Here is a 16,556-nt window from a genome sequence, read left to right as displayed (position 1 = left end):
TGTGCTGGCAAACCTAAAACTCAGGATAATTTTTATCATCAGCAGATACTGATCAAATGACTAAATCAATGTGAGATTGTTCACACCATGACTTGTAATAACCTGAAACTGGAAAGACCCCAAATATCTGTAAGCAATAATGAACACATTTCACTGCATTCATTCCTTGGAATGCTACAGTGCTGTAATAGTGAACACATATAGCTACATTCAGTGGTGCAGGACCCTCATAGACCCAACAGTGAGCTAGGGAGCAGGACCCATCCAGTGTGAATACATATATATAAAACTACACAGCTCCTTCATGTACATTAGGAAAACAGCTCAACTCTGAGCAGACTCATCCCCACAGGCACGTAACTTGGCACCTAAACCAACCAACCAACCAACCAACCAACCAACCCCTTTTTAGGCGGCCGGCCCTGGGCCTAGTCACACAGTTGGCCCAATGGAATCAGGCTGAATTGCAGCTCTTTTCTGCCCCTGAGGCCAAGAATTTTTGTGCATTGCACACTCGAGTAAACAAGTCAAGTTCTTTATCCCCTCTATGCCTTGGTACCACAAACCAGAATAACAATGTTGGGCTGGATGAGTTTCAATTTTCATCCAGATTTGATATTTCAAGAATTCTAAGTCATTAAATGCTCCTCTATGGGGAAGAACCCTGTTCCATGATTTGAAATGTAATTTACCACTGAAATAAGGTTGTACAGACAGGGATAGTCGAATGAGAATTCCCTACAATATAGTATAACAGGCACAATTCCTCAATAAAGATGCTGAGTCAATATAACATTTTCTGTTTTTCAAAAAGCTTTTAGCAGTAGCTCATTGTCAAACTTAACTCGGACTGTCCAAATGAACCCAAGTATCTATATACACAGCCAATGAGTAAGCAACCTCATGGCAGTACTTATCATTTTTTAGTCCCTTATTTTTATAGATTGTTAATCTCCTTCAGAAGTCTAGTTGTCTTCTAGTGTCTGATGAAAAGATAGGAGAGAAGCTGTTATAATGGGACGAATGGTAGCCCTGTTTCCCACATACGCATATCAAAATATCCTAGCCAGGTAAGTACAGCTGTTATGTGCAATTATCCTTAAACATGTTATAGTGCTGCTTTTTTTTTTTTTTTTACATTGATCTAACTGTGCACAGGCCTACCTCAGAAATTTCATGGATCCAGATCCAGACAACCACAAGAAAGCAAATACTGCAATAAAGCAAGTCAAATGAATTCTTTGGTTCCCTAGTGCATATAAAAAGCTATGTTGACACTATAGGTTAGTCTATTAAATTTGCAATAGCATTGTCTAAAAAGCAATGTACATATCTTCATTAAAAATACTTCATTGTTAAAAAATGCTATCTATCATCTGAGTTTTTAGTGGGTCCTCATCTTTTTGCTTGTGGAGAGTCTCGCTTCAATGCTGATGGCTGCTGACACATCAGAGTGGTGATTGCTAAAGGCTGGAGTGGCTCTGGCAATTTTTTAAAATGAGACAGCAATGCATTTTGCTGCATTGATGGACTCTTCCTTTTACAAACAATTTCTCTGGAGCATGTGATGTTGTTTGATAGCATTTACCACAGTACACTGTGTTGAAAAATTGGAGTCAATTCTCTGAACGCTGCTGGGCTTTATCAACTAAGTTTATGTCATATTCGAAATCCTCTGTTGTCATTTCAACAGTCTTCACAGCATCTTCACCAGGAGTAGATCCTGTCTCAGAAAACCACTTTTCTCATCTGTAAGAAGCAACTCCTTAACCATTACAGTTTTCTCATGAGATTGCAACCATTCAGTTACACTGTCAGGCTCCATGTGTAATTCTAGCTCTCTTGCTATTAACACCACAACTGCAGTTACTTCCTCCATAGAAGTCTTGAGTCCCTCAAAGTCATCCTTGAGGGTTGAAATCAACTTCCTCCAAGCTCCTGTTACTATTGATAGTCTTACCTCTTCCAATGTACTGGATGGCACAAATATTCTACTATGGTAAATTCTTTCTGGGAGGTTTTCAATTACCTTTGCCCAGATCCATCAGAGGAATAACTCTTTATGGCAGCTATACTCTCACAAAATGTGCTTTTTAAAAGTAAGACTTGAAAGTTGAAATTACTCCTTGATCCACAGGTTGCAGAATAGATGCTATATTATCAGGAATGAACACAATACTGATCTTGCTGTACATCTCCATTGGAGTTCTTGGGTGGCCAGGTACTTTATTAAGGAGCAGTAATATTTTGAAAGGAATAGTTTTTTTCTGAGCAGTAGGTCTCACCAGTGGGCATAAAATATTCAGTAAACCATGTTGTAAACAGATGTTCTGTCACTCATGCTTTGTTGTTCCATTTAAAAAGCACAGACTATATTTAGCATAATTTTTAAGAGTCCTAGGATTTTTGAAATGGCACATGAGCATTGGCTTCAACCAAAAGTTACCACCTGCAGAAGCCCCTAACAAGAAAGTCAGCATATCTTCTGAAGTTTTGAAGCCAGGCATTGACTTCACTTTAGCTATGAAAGTCCTAGATGGCATCTTCCAATAAAGACTGTTTTGTCTATGTTGGAAATCTATTTTTTAGTGTAGCTGCCATCATGAATGTCTTTCCTGGATCTTCTGGAAAACTTGCTGCAGCTTCTATAATGGCACTTGCTGCCTCATGTTACACTTTTTTGTTATGGAGATAGTTTCTTTCCTTATGAACCAATCTCTGCTAGCTTCTAACTTTTCTTCTGCAACTCGTCAACTCTTACAGCCTTCATAGAATTGAAAAAAGTTAGGACCTTGCTCTGGATTAGGCTTTGGCTTAAGGGAATGCTATGACTGGTTTGACCTTCTGTCCCGTCCACTAAAACTTTCTCTGTATCAGCAATAAGGCTGTTTTACTTTCTTATCATTCATGTGTTCCCTGGAGAACTTTCAGTTTCCTTCTAGAACTACCAGGAATGGCCAGTAAGCCCTGTATTGACAGATGAAAGATTACTCCAAACTTTGCTGTGCAACAGAGGAGAAGGCAAAGGGGTCAACGCTCAGAGACGAAGACCCTTTGCTCTTCTTTGCTCCTGTTTTTTTTTTTTTTTTGGATCATGACCTGAGCGGAAGACTGAGCCACCCAGGCATCTCTTTGTTCCTGCTTTTATTGGTCCTTCAGGACAATCACAAATCCTTATCACTGTTTCTCAAGCACGTGATGTGTGACAAGGGGTCTTACTGAAACATGGAGGATTTGTTTACAGGATATGATATGCTAATCTGTGTGTTTTAGGAGTTCTGCTACACATAGCCTAAAGGACAATGCATACATCGCTGAGATCACAGAGTGGCCCTTTGGGCTAAGAAAGCTTCAGGAAGGCAACTCCCTGCAGGCATTCCAAGGGCAGAGTGATCAGCAGGCCTCTGCATTCCAAAGGCCTATGCCCTTCTCTGAAACCGTCCCTGCCCTCAGTGGCCTCTGTGTTACATTTTAGCAAGCCAGGTATTATGGCTGATTTCATGTTCTACATTAACCCCAACATAGAACTTTTCCTCTGCATTCACAAATTAGCTGTTGGCTCAAAAGGCCTAGCTTTGGGAACATCTGGGCTCTCAACATGCCTTCCTTACTAAGCTTAATCATTTCTAATTTTTTATTTAAAGTGAGCAATATGGGGCTCTTCCTTTCACTTGAATACTTAGGAGACCAATGTAGGGTTATAAATTGCCCTAATTTCAATATTGTTATCTCTCATGGACTAGGAAGGCCGAGGAGAGGAAGAAAGACTGCCGTGGGCAGGAGGGGGGGGGCAGGAGTGGACAGACAGTGGTTGGTGCAGAACACATATGACATTTGTTGATTACATTCACCATTTCATATGGGCACAATCTGTGGCACCTTAAAATATTTAGAATAATAACATCAAAAATAACTCATCACAGACAACCATAACAAATACAATGATAATGAAAAATGGTGAAATATTTTGAAATACCAAAAAGTGACACAGAATCACCAAGGAAACAAATGCTCTTGGAAAAAAGGTACCAGGAGACTTGCTTGATGCAGGTTAGCCCATTCCTTCAATTTTAAAAAAATGCATTATCTGTGAATCTTAAGAAAGTAAAGTGCAACAAAATGAGGTATGCCTATATTTGCTTTGTGGGAATTCCAGAAGAAGAGGAGAAAGGTCAGAATGCACATTAAAAGCAATAATGGCTGAAAATTTCCCAAACTCAGGAAAAGAAATGGACATCCAGATCTTTGAGGCCCAACAAATTCCAAATAGGTAGAACCTGAATAGGGATATACCAAGATACATTACAATTAAATTGGCAAAAGTCAAAAATAAAAAATGAACTTTAAAAGCAGCAAGAGAGAAGTTACATACAAGGGGACCCTATGAGCCAATTGGCAGATTTCTCAACAGAATTTTTTTAAGCCAGCAAAGAATGTGATGATGTATTCAAAATATTGAAAGAAAAAAAAATGGCAACCCCAAATTCTCTACCTAGTGAGGCTTTCCTTCGGAAAATGAAGGGGAGGGATAAAGACTTTTTCAAACAAAAAAGGCTGAGGGAGTTCATTACACTAGATCTGCCTTACTAGATGGTTCTTTGAGTGGAAGGACACATATTAACATAAAACAAAAAAGGTAGCGTAAAAATCACTGGTAATGGTAAATATATAATCATGGATTCTATAATATGATAATGATGGTGCACAATACACTTAAACTCTAGTTTGACAATTAAAAAATGAACGAGTAAAAACAATCATAACCACAGTAATCTGTTATTAGTCACACAACATCAAAAATATGCCAACTGTAACAGCAATAACCTAAAATATGAGGGGGAGAAGTAGTAAGAGTGTAAGTTTAGCAATTCTATTGAAATTAAGTTGCTATCAGCTTAAAATAGAGTGTTACACTGTTAAGATACTTTATGTAAGCCTCATGGTAACAACAAGGGAAAAGCCTGTAGCAATTACACAAAGGAACGTGATAAAGAAGTCAAAGCATAGGGACACCAAAAGACACTGAAGTATGATTAGAGAAAGCAGGAAAAGAAACAAGGAACAGTGGATCTACAAAGCAACCAGAAAACAATAGCCATTGTAAGTCCTTACTTATAATTACTTTAAATGTAAACAGATTAAATTCTCCAATCAGAGACAGAATGGCTGAAAGGATAAAATAAGATATAATGTTTTGTTGCCTACAAGAGACTTAGTTGAAATTTAAACATAGACTGAGAATGAAGGGATGGATGAAGACATGTCAAGCAAATGGTAACCACACAACAACAAAAAAAACCACAGGGATAGCTATGCTTGTATCAGACAAAATAGACTTTAAACTGAAAATAAAAAAATAGACAAGAAAAAGTCATTATATTGTGTAAGGTGGTCAATCTATCAAGGTATTTCAACTGTATCTATACTCCCAACATTGCAGCAACCACAGATATAAAGTGAAAACTAACAGAGCTAGAAGGATAAATAAATGCAATACAAAGACAGTGAGAAACTTTAATACCCCACTTTCAACAATGGATAGACTATCCAGAGAACCAATAAGGAAACAAAGGATTTGAATAACAATGTAGAGAAAACAGATCTAGCACACATGTACAGAACGTTCTATTCAACAACATGAGAATATACAGTATCCTCAAGAACACATGGAACATTTTCCAGGACAGACCATATGTTAGTCCACAAAACAACTCCACAAATCAAGAAGAGTGAAATTGTACCAAGTATCTTCTCTGACCACAGTGGCATCAAAGCAGAAATAAATAACAAGAGGAAAACTGGAAAATTCATAAATATAAGAAAATTAAACAATACTCTCATGAATAACAATGGATCAAAGAAAAAATGAAAGGGAAATAAAAGAGCTTCTTGAGAAAAATAAAATGAATACACAACATATCAGAATTTAGGGAATGTTGTAAAAATATTTCTGAGGGAAGTACTTAAGCAATAAATGCTTAGGAAGCATTTAAGAAGCAAGGAATATTCCAAATAAGGAACCTAAGTCTACACTTTAATGAATTGGAGAAAGAACTAACTCAACCAAACTTAGCAGAACAATAAAGACCAGAACAGGATAAATGAAATAGTGCACAAACACAAACAATATAAAAGATTAACCACACTAACAGTTGGTTCTTGGAAAAAATTAATGAAATTGACAAAACCTTAGGTAGACTAATCAAAGGAAACAAAGAAAGAACCCAAATCACAAAATTATAAATGAAAAAGGAGACATTACAGCTGATAGCACTGAAATACAAACGATCATAAGAGGCTACTATGAACAACTATATGACAACGAACTGGACAACATAGAACAAATGGGAAAATTCTTAGAAATACACAACCTACCAGACTGAATTTTTGGAAAAAACAGACAATTAGAATAGACCAATTACTAGGAAGAAGACTGCATCAGTAACCAAAACCCTCCTGACAAAGAAAAGCCCATGACCATATGGCCGCACTGGTGAATTTTACCAAACAGTTAAAGAAGAATTAGCACCAATCCTTTTTAAAGTCTTCCAAAATTTAAAGAGGAGGGAACACTCCCAAACTCATTTCACAAGGCCAACATTACCCTGACAGCAAATCCAGCTAAGGACACTGCTAGCAAAGAATACTACAGGCTAATATTCCTAAGGAATATGAATGCAAAAATTCTCAGCAAAGTACTAGCCAAGTGAATTCAGCAGTACAGTGAAAAGTTCATTCACCATGATCAAATGAGATTTATCCTGGAATACAAGAATGGCTCAACATAAGCAAGTCAACACATTATTTCATATTAATAGAAAGAAAAAGCATCATATGATCATCTCAACAGACACAGAGAAACCATTTGAAAATATTCAATACTTGCTCATAATACAACAATCTTAACAAATTAGGCATAGAATGAATATATAAGAACATAATAAAAGACCTATGATAAGCCCACAAATAATACTATCCTCAATGGTAAAAGACTGGAAGTTTTTCCTTTAAGATCAGGAACAAGAAAAGGTGGCCCACTCTCTGCACTCCTATTCAACATAGTACTGTAAGTTCTAGATAGATCAGTCAGTCAAGAAAAAGAAATGAGAGGCATGAGAACTGGAAAGAAAAATAATAAAATTATTTTTATTTTCAGATGACATGATTTTACATATAGAAAATCCTCAAGACTCCACCAAAAAACTATTAGAACTAGTCAGCAAATTCAGTTATACTGCAGAAATAAAATTAACATACCCAAATCAGTAGCATTTCTATACACTAACAAATTATTTCAAAAAGAATTTTTTAAAAATCCTATTTATAATAGCACACCTAAAAATACTTAGAAATAAATTTAATCAAGGATGTGAAAGATTTCTACTCTGAAAACAAGAAGACACTGATAGTAGGAAGGGAAAAATGAAGGGGGGGAAATCGGAGGGGGAGACGAACCATGAAAGACTACGGACTCTGAGAAACAAACTGAGGGTTCTAGAGGGGAGGGGGGTGGGGGATGGGTTAGCCCAGTGATGGGTATTAAAGAGGGCACGTTCTGCGTGGAGCACTGGGTGTTATGCACAAACAATGAATCATGGAACACTACATCAAAAACTAATGATGTATGGTGATTAACATAACATAATAAAAGACTGATAAAAGAAATCATAACATAATAAAAGACACTGATAAAAGAAATCAAAGACAATGTAAATAAAATGGAAAGATATCCATGCTCATCGATAATATTATCGAAGAATATTAATTATTATCGAAGAATTATCAAAGAATGGTAAAATGTCAGTACAACCAAAAGCTATCTACAGATTCAGTGCAATCCCTATTATGATTACAAGGACGGTTTTTATAGAAGTAGTAAAAAACCTGTCCTCCTATTTGTATAGGACCACAAAAGACCCTAAATAGCCATGCATATTTTAAGAAAGAAAAACAAAGCAGGAAGTACTACACATACACACATACATTCAAGCTACATATAAAGCTATAGTAATGAAAACAGTGTAGTACTGGCATAAAAACAAACAAGTAGACCAATGGAACTGAGTTGAAAGCCCAGAACTAAACTCAAGTGTATTTAATTAACTAATATCTGATGAGGGAGTCAAAAATACTCAATGGGGAAAACAGTCTCTTCAATAAATGGTGCTAAGAAAACTGGATATTTACATGCAAAAGAAACTTGACCCGTATCTCACACCACTACAAAAATTTAAGACCTAAAAACGTAAAACTCCTGGAAGAAAACACAGAAATAAAAATCCTTGACTTGGGTCTTGGTAATAGTGTTTTGGAAATCATATGAAAAGCACAATCAATGAAAGCAATAATAAATGAGGTGGGACTACATCAAACTAAAAAGTTTCTGCACAGCAAAAGAAACCATCAACAAATGAAAAAAAACCTATGGAATTGGGAAAATTACTTATAATTATCTACCTATTAAGGGTTTTATATTCAAAACATACAATGAATTCAAACAACTCAAAAGCAAAAAAACAAAAACAAAAAGAACTCCCCCTCCAATTAAAAATTGGGAAAAGGACATGAATCAACAATTTTCCAAAAAAAGATACATGAACGGCCAAGAGGTACAAGAAAAGATGGTCAATATCACTAGTCATCAGGAAAATTCACATTGAAACCACCACGAGCTACCACCTCATGTTTGTTAGAATGGACAACATCAAAAAATAGGCAATAAGAATGCTGGTGTGGATGTGGAGAAAGGAAACCCATGTGCATTCTTGGTGGGAATGAAAATGGATCTAACCACTGTGAAAAACAGTAATGATGTTGCTCAAAATTAAGTATAGAAGCACTGTATGATCCAGCAATTCCACTTCTGGAATTGAAACAAAACACTAAATTCAAAAAGATAACTGCACCTCCATGTTCACGGAATTATTTTACAAGAGCCCAAACATGAAAACAACCTAAATGTCCATTAATAGATCAATAGATAAGGAAGTTGTCATGTGTTTATACAATGGAATATTATTCAACTATAGAAAAATAAGAAAATCTTTCCATTTGCAACAACATGACGGACCTTGAAAGCCTTATGCTAAGTGAAGTAAGCCAGAGAAAGATGTTACCTGCATAATCTCACTTACATGGGGAATCTAAACTAAAAAAAATAACAAAACACCAAACTCCTAGAAGGAAAGATTTTGTTTATTTATTTGAGAGAGAGAGAGAGAGCACAATTAGGGGGAGCGGCAGGCAGAGGGAGAAGGAGCAGCAGACTCCCTGGTGAGCACGGACAATGATGCTGGGCCCAAGCCCAGGACCCTGGGATCATGACCTGAGCCAAAGGCAGATGCCCCTATAGGAATGTTTTTAAAACAATAGTCATGCAGACAATTTTTTTCTTTCTTTTTCATTGTATCTATATGAGATGATGGATGGAAATTAAACCCACTGTGGTAATCATTTCATAATATATGTAAATCAAACCATCATGCTACATACATTAAACGTATACAGTGATGTATGTCCATTATTTTTCAGTAGAACCAGAAAAAAAAAATAACAAAAAGAAAAACATATGGTCCACTGGCATTTAAAAAAATAAACATTAGCAACATATACTCCCCAGAATAACAAAATTCAGTGCTCAAGGCTAAAATAACCAAGAAGGAACTCATATACTCTATGTCACTGATAGGCAGAAATGATTTGCATCAAGTTTTGTCAATGAGAAATTCTTAAGTTACTTAAAGTTAGAAAACATAGTACTTTCTGCAAGATCAACTGTACCATATTGGGAGGGTCAAAACCAAGCCATATGAGACACACATGAGACTCTCCATGCAATTCCACCTGTGCAAAAAGCAAACACCAAAGCCTGTATTGAACTGTGGTGTGTTCATTTATTATGCTGGAAACAGTGAATTCTTTTGCTGAAGAATTGCTCCTCACTGAAATAACCGAATACTGAATACATGATGACAAATAAATAAGATAAAAAGCAGTAAGACCAGATGGAGGCAGAGCACACATCATTCTGTAGTTTAAAGATAAAGGGGCTTAAACTTTTAGAATCATTAATCTGCTGGGTTTTTAAAGTCTCTTTTGCAAATATAATTGAACAAAAGAATTAATGCACAACAATAATGAGGACAGATTTTACATGCTTCCCTTTTGTTTAATTTTTATCGCATTCTTGATGCATTGCCGGAATTTTGTTTTTTGTGTTAATGTGGAGTGCTCTTCATGTTGAATTTCTTTCTCCTTTGATTATGGAAAGAACTACCTAATTTTATTCAAGAAGGGGAGAGTTGGCAGTACTGTGTTTTAACCTTAGACTTCTAATAAAGAGGTATTCATGATCATGTTTAAGGCCTTTACATTCTTTCATCTCTCTTTACAGCCCCTACACTAAAAAACCGAAGGCTAGAGATTGAGTCTGCCCCTCAAAATTGCCAAGTCCATTTGTAGTTGGGAGATTTTATATTCTGCTCTGTTTTCTCTCTGAAATGCTCATCCACCAGGCCTTCACAGGGCTGGCTCCATTTTTTTTTTTTTTAGATTTTATCTATTTGACAGAGAGAGAACGCAAGCAGCGCAAGTGGTACACAGAGGGAGAGGGACAAGCAGGCTCCCCGCTGAGCAGGAAGCCTGACCCAGGTCTCCAACCTAGCACCCTAGGATCTTGACCTGAGCAGAAGGCAGAAGCTTAACCAACTGAGCCACCCAGGTGCCATGGGCTGGCTCTGTCAAAACCTTCACTTCATCGTGCAACATCACATCCCCAGAAAAGCCATCCTTCACCATCCAATCACTACACCTTCCTTAGTCTTTGTCACACCATTCTGCTTTGTTTACCTTAATGATCAAGAAATACAGACTTCATTTCCATGACTGTTATTGTCCCTTATCTACCACTAGAATACAGTTTCCACAAGAAAAAAACGTCTAACATGTTTATCAATTTCTTTATCCACACTGCCTAGAACACCATCCAACATTAATGGGTGCACAATAAATACATTCTAGTCCAGGAATGTATGCATGAATGCACACATGCACCACCAGCAACTATTTTGTAATGTTAAGCAGAAGAAGAAAAACAAGATATTGTGAAATTGTAGCCTGATCAACTTCATCTTGATCCTGGCTCTTTTTTGAGAATGCATAAATAATTGGATAATTTGTGAACAAAAGAACAAAATAGTGATTCTAAGGACTTCTAGATTCCCGAAGAAAGCACGTCATGTTATGACACATGCTTATGAAACATATGAGAAAAACAATTAAGAAATAGTTAATGTAAACTCAGAGGTAACCCCATCCTTCAGTGATACAACCCCCGAAAGTTTCAGTCTCCACTAGAGTTTGAAAGTGTATGCCCTGAGATCTGACTACCTCTTTTAAGTGCTAGTTCTGACATCCAATGGCTTATATACTTGTGCATGTAAGTTAGCCTTTCTTGTTAAATTTTAGGGTTTGTTTTTCCCACATCTAACTTCCTAAAGTTAGAGTCAAGACTCATTAAGATAAACAATGTAAAATGCTTCCCTCATTGCCTGACATATGGATGTTTAATAAATATTATTTTTGTTAGTGGTGTCACTGTTCATATTTAAACACAGAGAAAATTCTGTGAAGTTGCAATAAATGGGGTTATCTGTTTCTGCCTTTTGGTGTCACACTCTTTTCAACTCATGTCATGGTAACATCTTCCCATTAATCAATGTAAATTTGATTGATTTTATTACTGTATAGTATTCCGTTTTATGAACACCCAAAAGTTTTTCTCATCATCTCCATTGTTGAATATTAATTCTTTCTTTTAAAGGATACCAGACTGATAAACCATAGATGTAAAAGAATATCAAATGTTTGAACTAGAGCAAGTTAAATGATAGTGTGCACTTTACTATTGTTATGATTAAAATGTAGAACTGAGACTTAATTGTTCCCAAGGAAATAAAAGACTACTTTAGGGAGCACTAATGATGTTTCAAGGATATAAGCAGGATATATCTGAAGTCCCATAGAGGAAAGGACCTAAGATCTCAGAAGACAAAATCCTCTACCAGAGATTTGGGGTGTGGGTCACTGGTTGGCTTTAGTGCCCAAGTGTTAGTGTTAGACAAGAGGCATAGATGCTGGCTCAAAATGTGAGTATAATCCTCTAAACCTACAACAATTTAGCCACTCCAGTACTGTGGTGGCAATGCAGGGAGAAAACTGGAAAAGGAGAAATTTTAAGCCTCCAGCCACTTGTACTGAATCTGTTGCAGAGGAGGGAGATAAGCTTCCCCTGATTTTGCAGGCTTGACTTCCTGGGGAAACCAGAGAAGATTGTCCCCAGACTGAAGTACACACAGAAATCTCAGTAGTGAATAAATTCCTATCAGATATGTAGGGTCTGCACTAGTCAGTCTCTGACTATCTGGCTGTGGCACACACCACCTCGGTAGGATTCCAGCTTCCCCAGTTCATCAGCAAATCTCTGGAGTTACCCCCAGAACTCTACTTGTAGCATCTCAAGATTATAAGTCATGAGCGGCAAATCTAGAGTAGTTTAAAAACTGGTACACAGCCTAATACTGGGCCATAAGGACTATTGGCTAGGTATCAGTTTATGAAAAGTAGAATATTTTCTTTCATTCTTACAGATAAATGTCATGCATTTTTTTTTTTTAATTTTATTTGAGAGCGAGCGAGCACGAGCAGAGGGGAGGGGCAGAGGCAGAGGGAAAAGCAGACTCCCCACTGAGCCGGGAGCCTGACATGGAACTCGATACCAGGACCCTAAGATCATGACCTGAGCTGAAGGCAGACGGTTAACCAGCTAAGCCACCCAAGCGCCCAAATATCATGTATCCTTAAAGGCTCAATTTCATATATAGGAGTAAAGTGGTATTTACTAGCAATTTATTATCCTTAGTACATTACTATTAATAGTGAACACACATTTTATTTCTCTGTATCAGACCACTTGTTTGTACACTGATCAAGTTAACCCTTACATAGACTCAATTAAGTAAGGACATTATTTATTAACCCAGATTTCTCAAATGAGAAACAAACTCAGAGGTTAAGTGATTTGCTCAAGGTTATAAAAGTGTTGGAGCTAGGATTTTAACCTTAAACTATTAAAATGTATTAAATTTGGCATTGACTAAAATAAATAAAAAACTACATTTAAAGTTTTTCTTTTAACCTTTATCATATAAAAGGATGAAGACTTTAAGCATTTTCCCCCTATCTATAAGAGCTATGATAAAAGCATTTAAGAACTACTCAACTGGAAGAATAGGCTTCCAATCCAAGAATCCAACAGGCCATGGATACGGAGCGAGAAGATGCAGAGAGAGAAGGTGCTTGTATTTCTACATGGACTAGTGGCAGGGGCAAGAGAACTGGGCAGTCATTCATACCTCAGAAGATGAAGGGAAATTTTATGTGAAGAGGATAAAGCAAAAAAATGTAACAAGATTAACACTTAAGGAAACAGGAGCTCAGAGTGTTGATGTTTGGGGATTACATTCAGCTCCCTAATTTGTACTCAAACCATGGGGACGCCTGGGAATGACATTCCCCTGTAGCTTAAAGGTAACTTAGGCCATGATTTTATACAGTGTCTGTAATAGTCAGTCAATGATTTCAATAGAGTCAAAATGGCTATATCTCCCAAAGGTGCTGTTTTTATCTTGCAGACTAGGCAAGTTAGGCCATATAATATTATAGGGAGAGTTCCAATCGTGAGAAAATTAGGTGTTGAAAATGATAGGCATCTGAAAACAGGTAGTTGCTGGGCAATTTGGTACTAAGCATTAATTATCAAAGTTACCATGGTGATTATTTTAATTATAATGTTATTTCTGAAGTATTTTGGGACAGTACCCAATTAATTTTGAATAGAATTTCCCAGTGTCCTCAGTTTAAAAAAAAAAAAAAAAGCAATATCAAAACATTTAACACTACATATGATTCAGAAGTTGAATTAATAATGGTTATAGCCCAATAACACGTACTAGGGCCTGGCAACATTCTGAAAGTCTTTGTATTTGTTACATTTATTTAACATTATGATTTAATATTAATATTTATTTTTAATATGTTACATTTAATATTACTTAATATGACAGAGGGTATTAAATAGTTTTAAAATTAAAAAATCAGTGAGTATAACTTTGTAAATAATTATCAGTTAACTGCACTAAATTTCTCTCATTACTTTTTTTTTTAAAGATTTTATTTATTTATTTGACAGAGAGAGACACAGCGAGAGAGGGAACACAAGCAGGGGGAGTGGGAGAGGGAGAAGCAGGCCTCCCGCCAAGCAGGGACCCCGATGCAGGGCTCAACCCCAGGACCCTGGGATCAATTATCCGAGCCAAAGGCAGATGCCCAACAACTCAGCCACCCAGGCACCCCTCTCATCATTACTTTGGATAGCCAAATATTAAGAAAAGTCAACCTGAGACTTTGCTGCTAACACAGAAAAATTTAAGCAGGTTAAGTGCTCAATTCTATAAATCATGAAATTCAGACCAAGTAACATCGGCCACATTATTTTTTCTATTTAAAATACATATAAAAGATTATCTATTAATGAAAATTGAAATCTTTCATGTTTGATGTTCCAATTAACATTTTATTTTTTCCTATGGTTTAATTCAATACACAAGTAAGGTCTAAGAGTAAGAAAATATTTGTCACTATGTTGTATTATTAACAGCTTAAATATCTGTCTTGTTCCTTATACAGATGACCCTTAATGAAACAGATTGAACTTTGCAGGTCCATTGTGTACAGTTTTCTTTTTCAGTAAATACAATATAGTACTATCAATTTATTTTCTCTGCCATAGGTTGTTCTTAATATTTTAACTTCATTGTAAGAGTACAGCATATAATACCCGGAATATGTAAAATGTTTTTGTCAACTATTTATGTTATCGGTAAGGATCCTGCTGAACAGTAGGCTATTATTTGTTAAGTTTCGGGGGGGGGAGTTACAAGTTATACATGAACTTCTGACAGACTGGAGGGTCAGCATCCCCAGCCTCCACACTGTTCAAGGGTCAAGTGTACTGCCAACTTTTTGAGTGCACAAGTTTTGTTTGATTCATCTATTTTCTCTAGTATCTGTAGCTGTGACTGATATAAAATAGGTGCCAAGCTATTAATGTATTTGTAACTTAATCCATTTTATGCAAATCTTATGACTTTTAGAAAGCAAGGCCAAAAATGAGTCATGCAGTATTCCAGAACCTCTGATGCCAAATAGAACATAACTACCACCTGGCTGAGCCCTGCCTCAATTCCTGACCCGCCGAAGTGTCAGATATAATAGAATGGTGGTTATTTTAAGCTGTTGTCTTTTGGAGTAGTCTGTCACTCCGTAATTCATAGTTGGAGCAAACTGCCTTCTCTTCCTGAATGTGATACTGAACACCAAACACATTTCACATTGCTTTAAGATGTCAACACAAGTTGCTATAAAAAGAGCTGTTATGAAGAAAGATTAAATGATTTTTCCCAAAATATGTCAATACATTTTAATAAATGACTTCCTCCTGCCAGCAAAACAAAACCCCCCAAAATGTATATTACATTTTTATCTATATTAACAGATGTCAAAACAAAGGTAATGTTTCCTACAGAATATTTTCTGTAATTTTGTTTTTGACAACCTGCTTCTGGCACTGGTCTGAGCACTCAAATAGTTGGATTTCCACACCATTTCAATATCGGAAGAAGGTAATTTTGCTTCACATTCTCAAAACACAGCATTGCATACTAGGGAAACACATCTTTTGTGAGCAATGAAACAGTTTGAATTGATGGAGAAAATTTCTAATTGCTTCCTCTTACTCAGTTGATCTGATATAAGATGCCTTCAGTGAGATGAGACCCACCAAACAGAGTCCAGCAGCTTCTGTATGTTCTTTACGGTTGCCTGGTATCCACAACTGCCTTGGCTGCAGTAGGCCTGACCTCAGACTAATGTAGTGTCAGCCTAAGTTCAGCCTCTGCCTACTTTCCTGTGGTATATAGGTATGGTTCATATTTGCCTCTGGGGTATATGAGCACTGCTGTCAGCTAAGAAAAGATAAATTCCTTACACATACGTGCAGATCTAAGGATCACAGTATCTTCTGAGCCCGTGTGTACAGATTTCTCGCTAGTCAACACTGTTGGCATAGCTGTACCAGAAGATAGAAGAAAACATGAACGAATAAAAGTATGTGGTGAAGTTCACACAAAAGAACAATGACCAGCCAATTTTAAGAGAGTCTCGGGATGCTGCATGGCTCAGTTGGTTAAGCATCTGCCTTCAGCTCAGGTCATGATCCCGGGGTGATGGGACTGAGTTCCACATCAGGCTCCTTGCTCAGCGGGAAGCCTGCTTCTCCCTCTCCCTCTGTCTGCTGCTCCCCCTGCTTGTGCTCTCTCGCTCTCAAGTAAATAAATAAAATCTTAAAAAAGAAATAAGAGATTATCTGTTATGCAGAGAGTTTAACTTTCCTTACCCAGGGTCTGGGAAGACAACATACAGCTGATGAATATGAATAG

This window comes from Callorhinus ursinus, unplaced genomic scaffold (assembly GCF_003265705.2).
Source record: "Callorhinus ursinus isolate GAN/ISIS: 27379988/994484 unplaced genomic scaffold, GSC_fseal_2.0 scaffold30, whole genome shotgun sequence".
Taxonomy (NCBI): Eukaryota; Metazoa; Chordata; class Mammalia; order Carnivora; family Otariidae; genus Callorhinus; species Callorhinus ursinus.
This window is presented reverse-complemented; position numbering follows the sequence as displayed.